Source organism: Oryx dammah, unplaced genomic scaffold (genome assembly GCF_014754425.2).
Source record: "Oryx dammah isolate SB20612 unplaced genomic scaffold, SCBI_Odam_1.1 HiC_scaffold_19, whole genome shotgun sequence".
NCBI lineage: Eukaryota > Metazoa > Chordata > Mammalia > Artiodactyla > Bovidae > Oryx > Oryx dammah.
The window spans coordinates 24,517,805-24,532,102 of record NW_024070203.1 but is presented as its reverse complement, the minus strand read 5'-3'; positions in this window follow the sequence as shown (position 1 = coordinate 24,532,102).

Sequence of the window (14,298 nt, the reverse complement as noted above, 5' to 3'; positions counted from 1 at the left end):
GCTCTCAAGAAATTTATGTTCTGATTGAGAACATAACAGATATTTCACATACCAAGAACAGAGAACAAAAAGTGTCAAACTACTTCCGGAAGAGAGAGATAAAGCTCTCCAGCTGATGGAATAGACACACTGAGTAATGCTTACAGATCAGTCAGCAAGTCATACTGAATCCCAACACCATTTCCATCAAGCTATTGTTATACTTAAAGTTGATGATGTAATGCTGGTTTCTATTCAATGCTAGGTCCTGGATCTATACTTAAGGCAGAAGGGTGAAGGGAAAATTTTATTTGTATTTTAGAGAAAGGACAATATCTTCCTCATTTTGTTTTTCTTTTGTTCTCAGTGCACCATCTGGTCCATGTGGCTCCTTAAGTGGTCTTCACTGAAATTGCTTAAATTGCTGACTTAATGAGATCAGGGTGGAGTTCCAATGTAAATAATTTAAAGATGATTTAAATTGGTTTGAGTTAGTTACTTTGTCAACATTTTAAGTATAAGATATGTATTCATTCCTTTGACCAATTTTATTCATTCTTTCAATCATTGCCTTAGTCAGTTTGAGCTGTTACAACAAATACCATAGGCTTTTTAGGCAGTTTGAATGACAGAAATTTATTTCTCACAGTTCTGGAGTCTCACAAGTTGAAGATCAGGATACCAGCAGGATCTTTTTCCTGATTCGCTTCCTTCTTGCTGTGTCCTCACGAGGTGGGGAGAGAAAAAGAGAGAGTGGAGGAGGAGCGAGAGGAAGCAAACTTTCCCCTGTCTCTTCTTATAAGGACACTTATTCCATCATGATGTCTCTACTCATGACCTAATAACTTCCCAAAGGTCCTACTTCCAGACAGCATCTCTCTGAGTACTGGGGTTTCAACATATGAAGTTGTAGGACATGAAGTCACAAACAATTCATAGCCATCACGTTATCTGTTTATTCATGTGATAAGTCAATAAATAGTAATTAAACTAGCTCTTCCTAGTTCTTAACCATTAATTATCCTCTTTATCTTATGAATCACTGTTCATTCCCTGAATAAATTTTCATTTTCCAACTAAATTTTAAACCACCTTATGGCAAGGGTCCAGTCTTTGTCTTCTACTAAACTGAATAGATATCCAATGCTAGAATTTACTCGACAACATCCAATGCTAGAATTTACTCGACAACTTCCCACTCTCTTCTTAACGATGACAAGCAGCTCAAGCCTCAATATAGACTTTAAATGGATTCCTATTTATGAAAATCAAAATTGATCAGACAGACTCATTTCTGTTCCATCTCCATGGAAACTTTTATTTTTGCCTGGCTGTGGAGGAGGAAGCGCCATGGCGGGAGATGACATGACCTTGGAACAGCTCTCCTTTCAGGTTGGAGCACTTACTCAGAAAGCACTCATTTGTGTGTTGAAGTCCCCAGCCCTGGGAACATTAGGAAGCTCATAAAGACGGGTCTTCAGAAGCCAGAAGATTAAACAAATGCCAGCTCCATAAGGCCATGCTCTTTCATCAGAAGAGAGACGCCACGTAAACAAAGAACCTGAAGGTGGAAATGAAATTTTAGAACAGAAAGAGCACACAAAAGAAGGATTCATACCAGGCCAGCCTGGGGGAGGAGGAGAAAAGCGAGGAAGTGAGGCACCGAACAAGCAGAAAACCTGCAGAGAAAGAAGTCAATAGATCAATTAAAAACTGTGAGTCATTGGCTTCCTGATTCCAGGGGGCTAGTGGCAGAGGATTCAATCTGATTTAATATGTGTTAATTTATTAATGGTGGGATAGAACTAAAAAGCTTGAGTGGGAGAGGAGGTTATGGTGGAGAGTAGATTCTGGGTGGTGGGAATGAGAGATCTGGGGAAGAAACATTAATTGTATGCCCTACATGGTACCAATCTTTCTATGTATTTCCTATTAGGGAGCTCTTAAAGCAAAATTTTGATGCAGGCAATGCTCTTCTCATATAATAGATGAGGGAACCAAGGCTTGGGGACTATGTAGCTTTCCCAATCACACTGTTAGTAAATGGCAGATCCTATTTCCCAATGTAAATGTGCCTGATTCCCAAATCTCATCCTGTCCTCAACCTCATTTTATCACCAATGCCTTACTCAGTGCATTATGATAGAATCCAAGAGCAGGAATATAGCACAGAGTACAAAGCAGGTTTTTAACCTCTTAAAAAATGCTCTGGATGAGTAAGAAAAGAAAGGCATGTAAACAATGAGCCAAATCATGTGATAGAGTGAAATGTGTGTTTGGGTGGTTATAAACAAAGTGCTGAGGATCCCAGATAAAAGAGCATTTCGCTGCAATTCTTGTAAGGAACAGGAAATGCTATCTAAGAATGTGGTGCTAATGGACTGAAATGAAAAGATCTTGGATTGAGTTTAGTAAGTGAAGAATTAAGGGAGGACTATCACGCACGAGGAAGAGGAAGCGATTATCATTCACAGGACATGGAAATAAGACTGGAAAAATTGCTTGTAACCAGCCTACGGTAACCCTTGAATATAAGTCTCAGCATTTGGATTCTGTACTGTAAGCAATAGAGGTCAACAGAAGAAATTTGAGGATAGAGAAAGGTGGTCTGCTGCACAGATGTCTGGGGCAAACCCTGCCTCAAAATAGTCACAGCTTACTTTGAGTAAGTAATATAAGGTTAAAGAGCTATAGAGAGGCTTTTGCCTCCAAATTCCTAGTCCTTCCTCATCCTTAACTAGAAGGTCTGGAATTTTCTTTCTTTGTGTTTAAAGTTTATAACATGGAACCTAAGGGTGTAAACTAGAAGTTTCATTATCATAATGTCCCACCCATTATAGATCCAGAAGAAATGTCAGAAGGCTCCACGTCTCTATCTATCTGGGATAGAGAATAATATTTAGATGGTACCTACAGGCTAAACCAAGAGGAGGATTGGCAATCTTTCATCGTGGCAGAGGTAGAGAAGAGGATTTAGTTCTAATGAATGGGTTCAGAATCATAACTTCAGTCCCAAGGGACCCCAATCCTAGAAAACTTGGACACCAGAAAGGGACCTAGATATGAGAATCAGTTATAAAAATGTAGACCTTGAACTCAGAGTTTAGAACCCAGGGCACAGTTTGGAATAGAATTCAGAGCCTGACGGCCCTGACAATGGATGCTCAGGTCATGGGATTATTTCTCTTCTCAAGTGAACAGACTGACTAGGAAGAATGGAGTAAGATTAAATCTGTGGGCAAAATAGAAAGCTCCAGTTTTAAGGTCAGATGAGCAGGGTAGCAGAAAATTAGGCTAATCTGTGGATGACCAAGAGGCACTGAGGATTATCATAAAATAATGAGCCAGGGAAATTGAAAGCAAGAACACAAAGAATGTTTCCTTGCACTCCACAAAGCAAATATAACTCCTGGTCTTGGAGCTCTATCTGGGGAAGTTAAGCATGTATGGAGTACATACAGGGATCCCCAGGTACACTAGTGGGAAAGAACCGCCTGCCAATGCAGGAGACATAAGAGATATGATCTTTGGGTTGGGAAGATCCCCTGGGGAAGGGAATGGCAACCCACTCGAGCATTCTTGCCTGGACAATACCATGGACAGAGGAGCCTGGCAGGCTACAGTCCATAGGATAGCAAAGAGTCAGACATGACTGAAATGACTTAGCATGCACACGTGCACACATGGAGTACCCACATCTGAGAAAGGGCAAATGAATGTCAGTCTTCCTAATGGAAATTTCTAGTGAAACAAAAAAGAAAAATAGAATAGTTTGCAGGTGAAACAGAAGTTGGAGCTGAGTTTTTAAAATATCAAGGTATTTTCCCAAAGGAAGAATCTCATCCCCAAGGGAAACTTTAATTTCAGTAGTTAAAATAGTTTCTTTACTTTACTACTGTGAAAAACTCCCAGAAAAGTGACAGAGAGAGAACAAGTAAGTATTTGATAGATATTAGTGTTCCCTTCTTTTCCCTCCTCTCTTACTTTCAACCTGCTATTTCCAAGGCATTTATGATGCTTGTGGTGCCAAAGCAATTGGGTTAAGAACATGGTTCTTCATGAGTTTTACTAACATGGATAAGATTATCTGAAGCAGTATTTTTTGAATTGTCGATGGTGAAGACTTTTTCTTTCTAAAAGTGTTCAATACGTTATAGATGAATACTTTCGTAAACCCTAATAAAAATGAATGTCAGATGAAGGATCTCAAGCTATGTCTTCTGCATTTAGGGAGTCATTGAAAAGTTTTCTTTAAAAGAGTCACATAATCAAGCCTGTGTTCTCGAAAAATAATTCTGGCAGCAAAGTAGAGGATTCAAGGTGTGTTTGGTGGATCCTAAGGAAATAGATGATATTAATATTTCAGCCTATAGATGAAAAGAAGATGTAGCAGGGGAATTTTTTGAAGGTACTTTTGGCAGGATTAATTCTGCCAAATTAAAGAAAGGAAGGAAGACAGACTGAGAGAAACCCTTGATTGTAGGGATGAAGGTAATGGTCCGTGATTCACTCCCTAGATCAAATTGCCATAACTCTTTTTTAAATTGCTGCCAGAGCCTCCAATCTAGTCTCTACTTTATTCTTGACTCTTTTCAACAAATTTTGATACTCCAGACATAGACTCATTTTAAAGTCTAATTATGAGTGTGTTGCTATCCTCCTTTCCCCTCATTGCTCTCCACTGCTTTCAGGAAGAAGGAGAACACATTTTCATAGCCTACAAGCCCCTGTGGTAATGTCTGCTTATTCCTGTAGCCTTAATATGTCTCAGTTTCCTCATCAAATATTTAAAAAACATTAAAAAAAAAAACCAAAGCCAGAATTTGCTTTCTTTTTTAAGCAAGATGATTAAGCATCTCTCTTGCTTCTGCAAACTGTGTTTCGAAAGACAGTGAAAAGATTTCAAGAAGGCATAAATTCACAAAGACAAAAAGACAAGAAACAAGAAAATTATCAATAAGAGAGAGCCAAGATATTTTGGAACTCTGAAACCCAAGTTAGAAATACAAGGGTCTTGAAAACATTCTATTCTGTACCCATGAAACTCCAGAAAATTTCAGAAGTTCAAATGATCAAATACTTCTGAAAGGGGTCTCAGAATGATTGCCTAAAGATTGTGTAAGAAGAAACCACACCTTTAGATACTTTCTCCTCTCTAATATTATAGACATCATTTCCTTCCTACAGTGCAAAATAATGGAGGGTTAGTCCTTAAAGTAGTTGAACCAGAGACAAAGCTGATGTTTGAGAACCAAAGAGAAAACAGAGATTACACAGAAAGCCTACATACCCTATAATAATATTATTTTCCTTCATGAAGCAATAAATCAGTGGGAAATAGGGCTTAACGTTTAAGGACAAAATTTTTATGGGGTATCTGACCAACCAAAGGGAAAAGAAATGTAAATACTGACATGTGGGAATTCCTAAACACTATGAACAACCCAGATGTCCCTATAAAGAAGCTCATCAGTAGACAAGGCTTACCCATGCATTGTGGGTTTTGGGCAGTTTTTAATTTCTGATGCTTTACTGTCATATATGAACAAATGAAAATGCAAAGTTAATAGGACATTTAAAAATCAATCAGTATAGTTTACCATATTAACAGAGTAAATGAGAAAAACCATATGATTATCTCAAGAAATCAAAAACAAGCTTTCATGAACAAATTCTAAGTAAACTACACTTACAAAAACTGCTATGTCTAACATTATATCCTTTATTGCTTCTAGTCCACAGCAAACAGAAGATCCTAGTTATTATAGTAATGCATGAAGATACAAGCATGATCAATAAGCATACCCAAGAATACTCAACATTGCTAGTCATCAGAGAAATGGCAGTTAAAATCACAGTGAAATACCACTAAACATCCACTTACAAGGCTGGAATTAAAAGACATCAGAATCAAAAGATATCAGTACTAATTACTGGTGAAAATGTGGGGCAGCTAGAATTCTGGAAGTGTAAAATGGTACCACTCTTTTAAATACAGCTTGACAGATTTTTATAAAGTAAAAAATACATTTATATGTGACCTAGATATTCCATTTTGAGGTATTTATTTAAAAGAAATGAAAGCATGTGCCATAGTCCTTCTTTTTTAAAATTTTTATTTGTTTATTTATTTTGGCTGTGTTGAGTCTTCCTTGCTGCGTGGCCTTTTCTCTAGTTGCAGCAAAGACAAAAAGGGGCTGCTCTCTCATTGCGGTGCACAGGCTTCTCATTGCAGTGGGTTCTCTGTTGTGGAGCACAGGCTCTAGGGCACACAGGATTTAGTAGCTGCAGCTCATGGTCTGTAGAGCACAGGCTCAGCAGTTGTGGCACACAGGCTTAGCTGCTACGCAGTATGTGGGATCTCCCTAAATCACGGGTTGAATCCGTGTGTCTGACATTAGCAGGCAGATTCTTTACCACTGAGCCACCAGGGAATCTCATCATAGTCCTTTGGTATATGCAGGGTATTGGTTCTATGACTTGCCACATTTACCAAAATCCACAAAATGTTCAAGTCCCATCATTACCATTATATATCTGTGGTTCTGTATCCACATTCAACCAGCTGTGGACCATGCAGTACTATATATTTATTGAAAAACAATCCATGTATAAGTACAGTTCAAATCTCTGTTGTTCAAGTATCAGCTGTATTCACACATAGGCTTGTCCGTGAATGTTTATGGCAGTGTTATCTTTTGTAGCCGAAACTAGAAACCACTCAAGTGATCATCACCATAGGAAAGAATTAACTAATTGTGGCATATCTTTACAATGTATTGTGTTTAACAGTAAAAGGGGATAATGAATAAAACATACAAACAACATGGGTAAATCTCAAAATCAATATGCTGACACACAAGAGAACATGCTGCATGATTCCACTTAAATGACATTCTAGAACAGACAAAACTAATCTATAATGACAGACTGGGGCTTGCCTAGGGCCAGGAATAGACAGGAGGTGATTGCAAAGGACCACGAAGGACTCTCAAGGGGTGATATAAATGTTCTATATTTTGGTTGGAGTGGTTATATGGGTGAATATATTGGTCAAAGCTCACTGAATTGTATCCCCAAAATGTAAGTTACATCTTGATAAAATTTATTTAGTTTTTTAAACAGGAAAGATATTATGAAAGGAAAATTCTGGAAAACTTACAAAAAATGCAGTATGTATGTTTCCAGATTCTTCAGTTCAGTTCAGTTCAGTTCAGTCGCTCAGTCGTGTCCGACTCTTTGCAACCCCATGAACTGCAGCACGCCAGGTCTCCCTGTCCATCACCAACTCCTGGAGTTTCCCCAAACCCACGTCCATTGAGTCGGTCATGCCATCCAGTCATCTCATCCTCTGTTGTCCCCTTCTCCTCCTGTCCCCAATCCCTCCCAGCATCAGACTCTTTTCCAATGAGTCAACTCTTCGCATCAGGTGGCCAGAGTACTGGAGTTTCAGCTTTAGCATCATTCCTTCCAAAGAACACCCAGGACTGATCTCCTTCAGAATGGACTGGTTGGATGTCTTTGCCGTCCAAGGGGACTCTCAAGAGTCTTTCCAACACCACAGTTCAAAAGCATCAATTCTTCGGTGCTCAGCCTTGTTCACAGTCCAACTCTCACATCCATACATAACTAGTGGAAAAACCATAGCCTTGACTAGACAGACCTTAGTCGGCAAAGTAATGTCTCTGCTTTTGAATATGCTATCTAGGTTGGTCATAACTTTTCTTCCAAGGAGTAAGCGTCTTTTAATTTCATGGCTGCAATCACCATCTGCAGTGATTTTGGAGCCCCCAAAAGTAAAGTCTGACACTGTTTCCACTGTTTCCCCATCTATTTCCCATGAAGTGGTGGGACCAGATGCCATGATCTTAGTTTCCAGATTCTTAGTAGATGTTAAATTAATATTTTAATTTGATTGATGATGTAAGGTATATGTGGGCTTCCCAGGTGGCACAGTGGTAAAGAATCTGCCTACCAATGCAGAAGACACAGGTTCGATCCCTGGTTCAGGAAGATCCCCTGGAGTAGGAAAAGGCAACCTGCTCCAGCATTCTTGTTTGGAACATTCCATGGACAGAGGCGCCTGGTGGGTTACATTTCATGGGGTCACAAAGAGTCAGACACAACTGAGCATGCACACTTAAGGTATATGTAATACTCCTAGCATGATGCTTGGTACATGGAAGATATTTAATAACTGTCTATGGGACAAATGCCTGAATGGGTTCATTAATCTTTAGAATCCACCAAAATAACTGCAGATGGTGACTGCAGCCATGAAATTAAAAGACGCTTACTCCTTGGAAGGAAAGTTGTGACCAACCTAGACAGCATATTGGAAAGCAGAGATATTACTTTGCCAACAAAGGTCCATCTAGTCACAGCTATGGTTTATCCAGTGGTCATGTATGGATGTGAGAGTTGGACTGTGAAGAAAGCTGATGCTTTTGAACTGTGGTGTTGGAGAAGACTCTTGAGAGTCCCTTGGACTGCAAGGAGATCCAACCAGTCCATCCTAAAGGAGATCAATCCTGGGTATTCATTGGAAGGACTGATGCTGAAGCTGAAACTCCAGTACTTTGGCCACCTCATGTGAAGAGTTGATTCATTGGAAAAGACTCTGATGCTGGGAGGGATTGGGGGCAGGAGGAGAAGGGGATGACCGAGCAAGAGATGGCTGGATGGCATCACCGACTCGATGCACATGAGTTTGAGTGAACTCTGGGAGTTGGTGATGGACAGGGAGGCCTGGCGTGCTGTGATTCACGGGGTTCACAAAGAGTCGGACACGACTGAGTGACTGAACTGAGCTGAACTTCCACTTATCTTGCAATTGTAAATGCTTACACTGAGGAAAAGATATGTATAAGAGCTTCTTTATAAAGGGGCAATCTGCCTTTCTTCCAAGGAGGTACTTCTCTTGTTTGAAAGAAGAGGCTGAGTAGACGGCTCCACTAGAAATACAAATGCAGTTGCTAAGGCATCAAATTAAGTGACTTTACAAAGAAGAGAGGCCCCAAAATTCAAAGAGGAGAAAATACAAGTAGTTAATGAGGTAAAATTGGACAAATAGTGTGGGACTAGAGAGCAGTAAGAGCTTATTAATGCAAAGCAACTTCCTGAAAGGAAGCTCAGAGTATAGTAATATGGCCCCAAAGGCTGATGTCAGTGATCTGAATCATAGGTAGGAGAGAAGCTTGGGCCTGAGCTATTTCAGAGCTCCAAGCTCTTTCAAACACCTGAGAAAGGCCTTCTAGAGCTTCCTACTCCGCCTTTACTTAATAGGTGAGGAAATGAAAGCTTGAAGAAAGGAAACAACTTACCCACCCGTGCACAGGCGTGGAGTCAGAATTTTCCCAAACCACCTACCTTTTCATCATGGTTGTATTTGCTGTTTGGTATAAGGGAAAACCAACCTATTTCAGAACTAGATTCAGAGCCTCTGAAAAGAGATAGCTTCTGACTGGCTCAGTTCCTAGTGGAAAACCTGTTCTTTTGACTTTTCGCTGCTGAGAACTGAATTGTGACTCTTCCGGCGAATTGAGGGCTTGAGTTCCTGAGGCCAAATATGGAAAGAAATTGTCCCGTGCCTCTGGGGATTCCAACCAGTCTGGACCTCCCAAGCTGAGCCAGTGACACTTTGCTCACCAAAAGGTGGTGTCTTCTGGTGCTTGTGAGCAAAGAGAATTGGTCTGAGCGGGCTTCCAGCCGGCACCAGTTGCAGCTGTGGTTTCTGGGGTCTCAATCTACTTCGGTTATTGAACCACGTTCTTTTTTTGTGGTTATAGGTGTCATCTGGCTAATTATGGCATGTTGCTGTAACTAAAACCCAATTCTTGTATTTTACTACCAACATCACACACTTATTTATAACCTTCAAGGAACATGTTCAACACCTCATGAATCTTACCACATCTAGTCAGTACCATACATGGCTTGAGTGCTTATTTACATGGAGGGCAGTAATTGCAGCCTTTCTCTACATTACACTAAGAGGACTGCCCAAGAGATCCTTTGAGAACAAATCATACCAGCTTTGTGTTTTGAATTTTAAAACTAGATTTTTTCCAATAGATGACAGTGTGTAAGGCACCATAATAAAGTAAAAATAGCTCAGGATTAAGATTCAGAAGATATCTGAGGAAGGTTGAAATAGAAGATAGATGATGCCTAGTATCAGAAGGCCAAAGAACAGAGCACCTGTCTGAGTCGATTTATGTTGCCATAACAAGATATAAAAGACTGAGTGGATTATAATTGGAAACTTATTTATTGCAGTACTGGAGGCTGGAAATCTGAGAGCATAGTACCAGTATGGCCAAGAGAGGGCCCTCTTTTGGGTGGCAGACTTCTAAGCTTCTGAGTTGTATCTTCACATTGAAGAAAGGGTAGGAGAATCCTCTTTGGTCTCTTTTATAGGAACTCTAATCCCATCATGAGGTCTCCACTCTTATGACCTAAGCACCTCTGAAAGGCCCCATGCTTAATACTATTACACCAGGCATTAGGATTCTAACATATGAATTTTGGGGGACACAAACATTCAGACCATAGTGGCACCCATTGTTTGTTACTTGTGTTCATTTGACACTATGTTCAATTATAAACTTTAAGCAATTTATGGACAGCCTTGTTTAGTTGCTAAGTCAGGTCTGACTCTTTCGAGACTCCATGGACTGTAGCACCCAAACTCATCTGTCCATGGAATTTCAACTTCTGAGGCAAGAGTACTGGAGTGGGTTGCCATTTCCTTCTCCAGGTGATCTTCTGGACTCAGGGAATGAACCTGCATCTCCTGCATGGCAGGTGGATTCTTTACCACTGGGCAACCAGGGGAAACAAGGACAGTCTTATATCCATTTTATTTATTTTCTATACCAATGCTCATCACAGTACCTGACAGTCTTAGTAGTCCAACAAATGTTTTTAGAATGGATGAATGAATGACAGACAGGTACTCCTTTTAATCTTATTTCAGATTGAGAAATTAGGCTTTAAAATGTTAGCTGTTGTGTATAAATTCACACCACCATTGTGTAGAAAAGCCTAAAATCTAATTAGAAGTGATCTCTTTGATTTCAAAGCATATCCTCTTCACTACACCATGGGTTTTTAGTCAACCAATAGATAATTAGTTAAATGTGTCCCCATTTGGGTGAAATTTGGAAGAATGGGATTGCAATGTAAGGAGGAGCATTCATCTTAGCTATACTTAAAAAAGATAATTGAAACATCTTTGTGGAGAACTGCAGTGGGCGAATGTGGAAGTAAAGAGTCCATCTGAGGCATTGGCTGATGGACTTCCACACTAGTGGTAAAGAACTTGCCTGCCAGTGCAGGAGACATGAGAATGGCATTCAGTCCCTGGGTTGGGAAGATCCCCTGGAGGAGGAAATGACAACCACTCTGGTATTCTTGCCTGGAGAACCCCATGGACAGAGGAGCCTGGCAGGCTACAGTCCACGGGGTCACAAAGAGTCAGACACGACTGAAGAGACTTAGCAGGCACATGTAGAGAAGAGGGAAAGAGAGGGACTGGGCATTATTTCAGGCCTTCGTTTCAGATCCTGAGTGAATAGTGGTACCATTCTCTGAGCTGTGAAAGTCTGAAGGGAGAATGGTTCTGCAGGGTAGAGAATCGAGAGTTTTGTTTTGAACATGTTATCATTGATGTGTGTAATAAATAAGCAGGTAGAAATGTGGAATTGGCTGCTGGATAGATGAGGCTAGAATTCTGGGAAGAGATGAAGGTAGAAGACAGACATTTAGGAGACTTTGATAGTAGGGAAGCCAGAGCTGGTATTTAAACACTAGGCCACTCACTGTAAAGGTCCCTTCAAAAAAACATGGTATACAGCAGTTAGACAACCATATCATACTTGACAAGAACGCTCATTATACCTCAGAGTGACTGGGTCTGATGACTGATGCCCAGTTTGGGCAGAAAGGTTGCAAGTAAAAACGGTCTTTACTGAGAATTCCCTCAGGCACAATATCAAATATGAAACATCGAATAGACTGAGCTATAAACTTAGGCAGACAGAGAGTAGACGCGACCACTACGAGGTTTAGAGAAATTACAATGAGCCTTTGGGTTAGTCAAAACAGACTAATGGTATCAAAAAGTCAGCTATGTGTAGTCTGGATATGATGACTGACTTCTTTCTCTCTCTCTCTTTTTTCCATCCCAGGAAAGAAAACAAACATCAGCACCCCACATCCTGGAGCTTGAATGCACTGAATTTTCAGGACTCCGTTCAGCTGCCGCTGGAGAACTGACTGTATGATATTGCAATGATTCATTCAGTGTCTGCCTTCCTTGCATAGTCTGGGATCCTTTAAGATGGGAATAAACCCTTTCTTAACCATATCTCCAGCCTCTCAAAATCTCTGGAGGATTATACTGAATTAATCATTGTGCACTGAGGAATTCAGTGAGTGCTTGAGAAGGTTAATCTTCCAAATATCTAACAAAATTTCTGACACAAAAGAAAAATAATTATTCTATGAAATTTTCTTTCTGTGGACAGCAATGAGTCTTCATACTGCCGCTGCTGCCGCTGCCAAGTCGTTTCAGTCGTGTCCAACTCTGTGCGACCCCATGGATGGCAGCCCACCAGGCTCCTCCATCCCTGGGATTCTCCAGGCAAGAATACTGGAGTGGGTTGCTGTTTCCTTCTCCACTGGTGACTTATATGGATTTTCCTGCCACCAGTTTTTGCTTCAGTCCTCTTTCTTTAAGGGCAAAGAATTATATACACACAATACATGATCATGGTGCTTAATTTCTTCAAACATGTTTCCATGGAGCCCTGCCCTGAGGCTAGCCCCTTGAACAAGTCAACCACTAATGGTAACTAAATCTAACCATTCTCTTGATTTCTTTGTTTAAAACCCAAGAGCAGAAGAATACATTCTTTCTCCCAGATCCAGGGTTCATCTTATTTTATTCCCCCTGTGATTGATTTATTCATTCAGAAGAAACCCTCAATGAATTAAGGTAATTAACTAGAGATATAAATAACTGGGTGTGAAGTGTTTATACCTCTAAAATATTTTCAACAAATAATTTCAAAAATTTTAAGAAAAAATGTCAGAGGACTCTGTCTCAACCTTTAGTTCATATAACATGATATTTTTAATTTAGGCAATTCATAAGTATCTGTTTTTACTGTACACTTATTTATTTTTGTGCCCATTCCCCAATCAAATAGGAACTTGTATCCAAAGAGCTATCTGACCTCTACAATAGATAAGTACTCTTGTATACTCAAAGCCTAGCACAAGGCAAGACACTTAAAATGTGTTTAATAAATATCTGTTGAACGCATGAATTACCTCCAGCATTTATATCAGTCTTACAAATTGGAGAGTACTATTTTTTTTTTTTAGAGGGAAAAAATGTTTCAGAGATGTGACATCTCTAAAGTAAAGGAGCTGAGATATGATTTTAAATCCTGCCTTTTTTATTTTAAATCCTGCCATTTTTAAGGAACAAACTTGTGCCATTTGCAGAAATATGGATGGACCTATTATAGGTCATACAGAGTGGAGTATATCAGAAAGAGAAAAGCAAATATCATATAACATCACTTAAATGTAGAATCTAGAAAAAAATCTTGAGGTGAACGTATTTGCAAAACAGAAATAGGGTCACAGACTTGGAGACTAAACATATGGACACAAAGGAAGGAAGGAGCGGAGGATGACTTGGGAGACTGGGATTGACACAGGCATACTACTATGTATAAAACAGATAACTAGTGAGAACCTAATAATAGTACAGTACTCTGGACTCTGCTCTAGTGCTCTGTGGTGACAAATGGGAAGGAAATCTAAAAAAGAGTCAGTATATGTATACTTACAGCTGATTCACTCTGCTATACACCAAAAAAAAAAAAAAAAAAATTGAAAAGCAACTATCCTCCAATAAAAATTAACTTAAATTCTGCCTTTTGTAAAATGCCAATGTACTGGTTAACCATACTATACCACTCTCATTGTCAAAACTTGGTGAAATTTGGTGATTGCAAATTTCTATACCTCTGGCTGGTTTTCTATAATGATTAGCCATACAGACTTTTTTTTTTTTTTAAAGCAAGCTTACTCTTTTAGTTGCAAGACTCTGAGAGGGGAGAGGAAATTCAGGCAACAGGTTGATGATGGTGGGAGATTCAAAAGAGAAAATTTAAAACAAGAAAGATTGAAAGAAAAATAGGACACAGTGAGCATATGTATTGTGAATGGCTATGGATACCTGACTAGCAGTAGGATATGTGATTTCCTGACATTTATGGCCAGTTTGTGTTGATCTCTGGT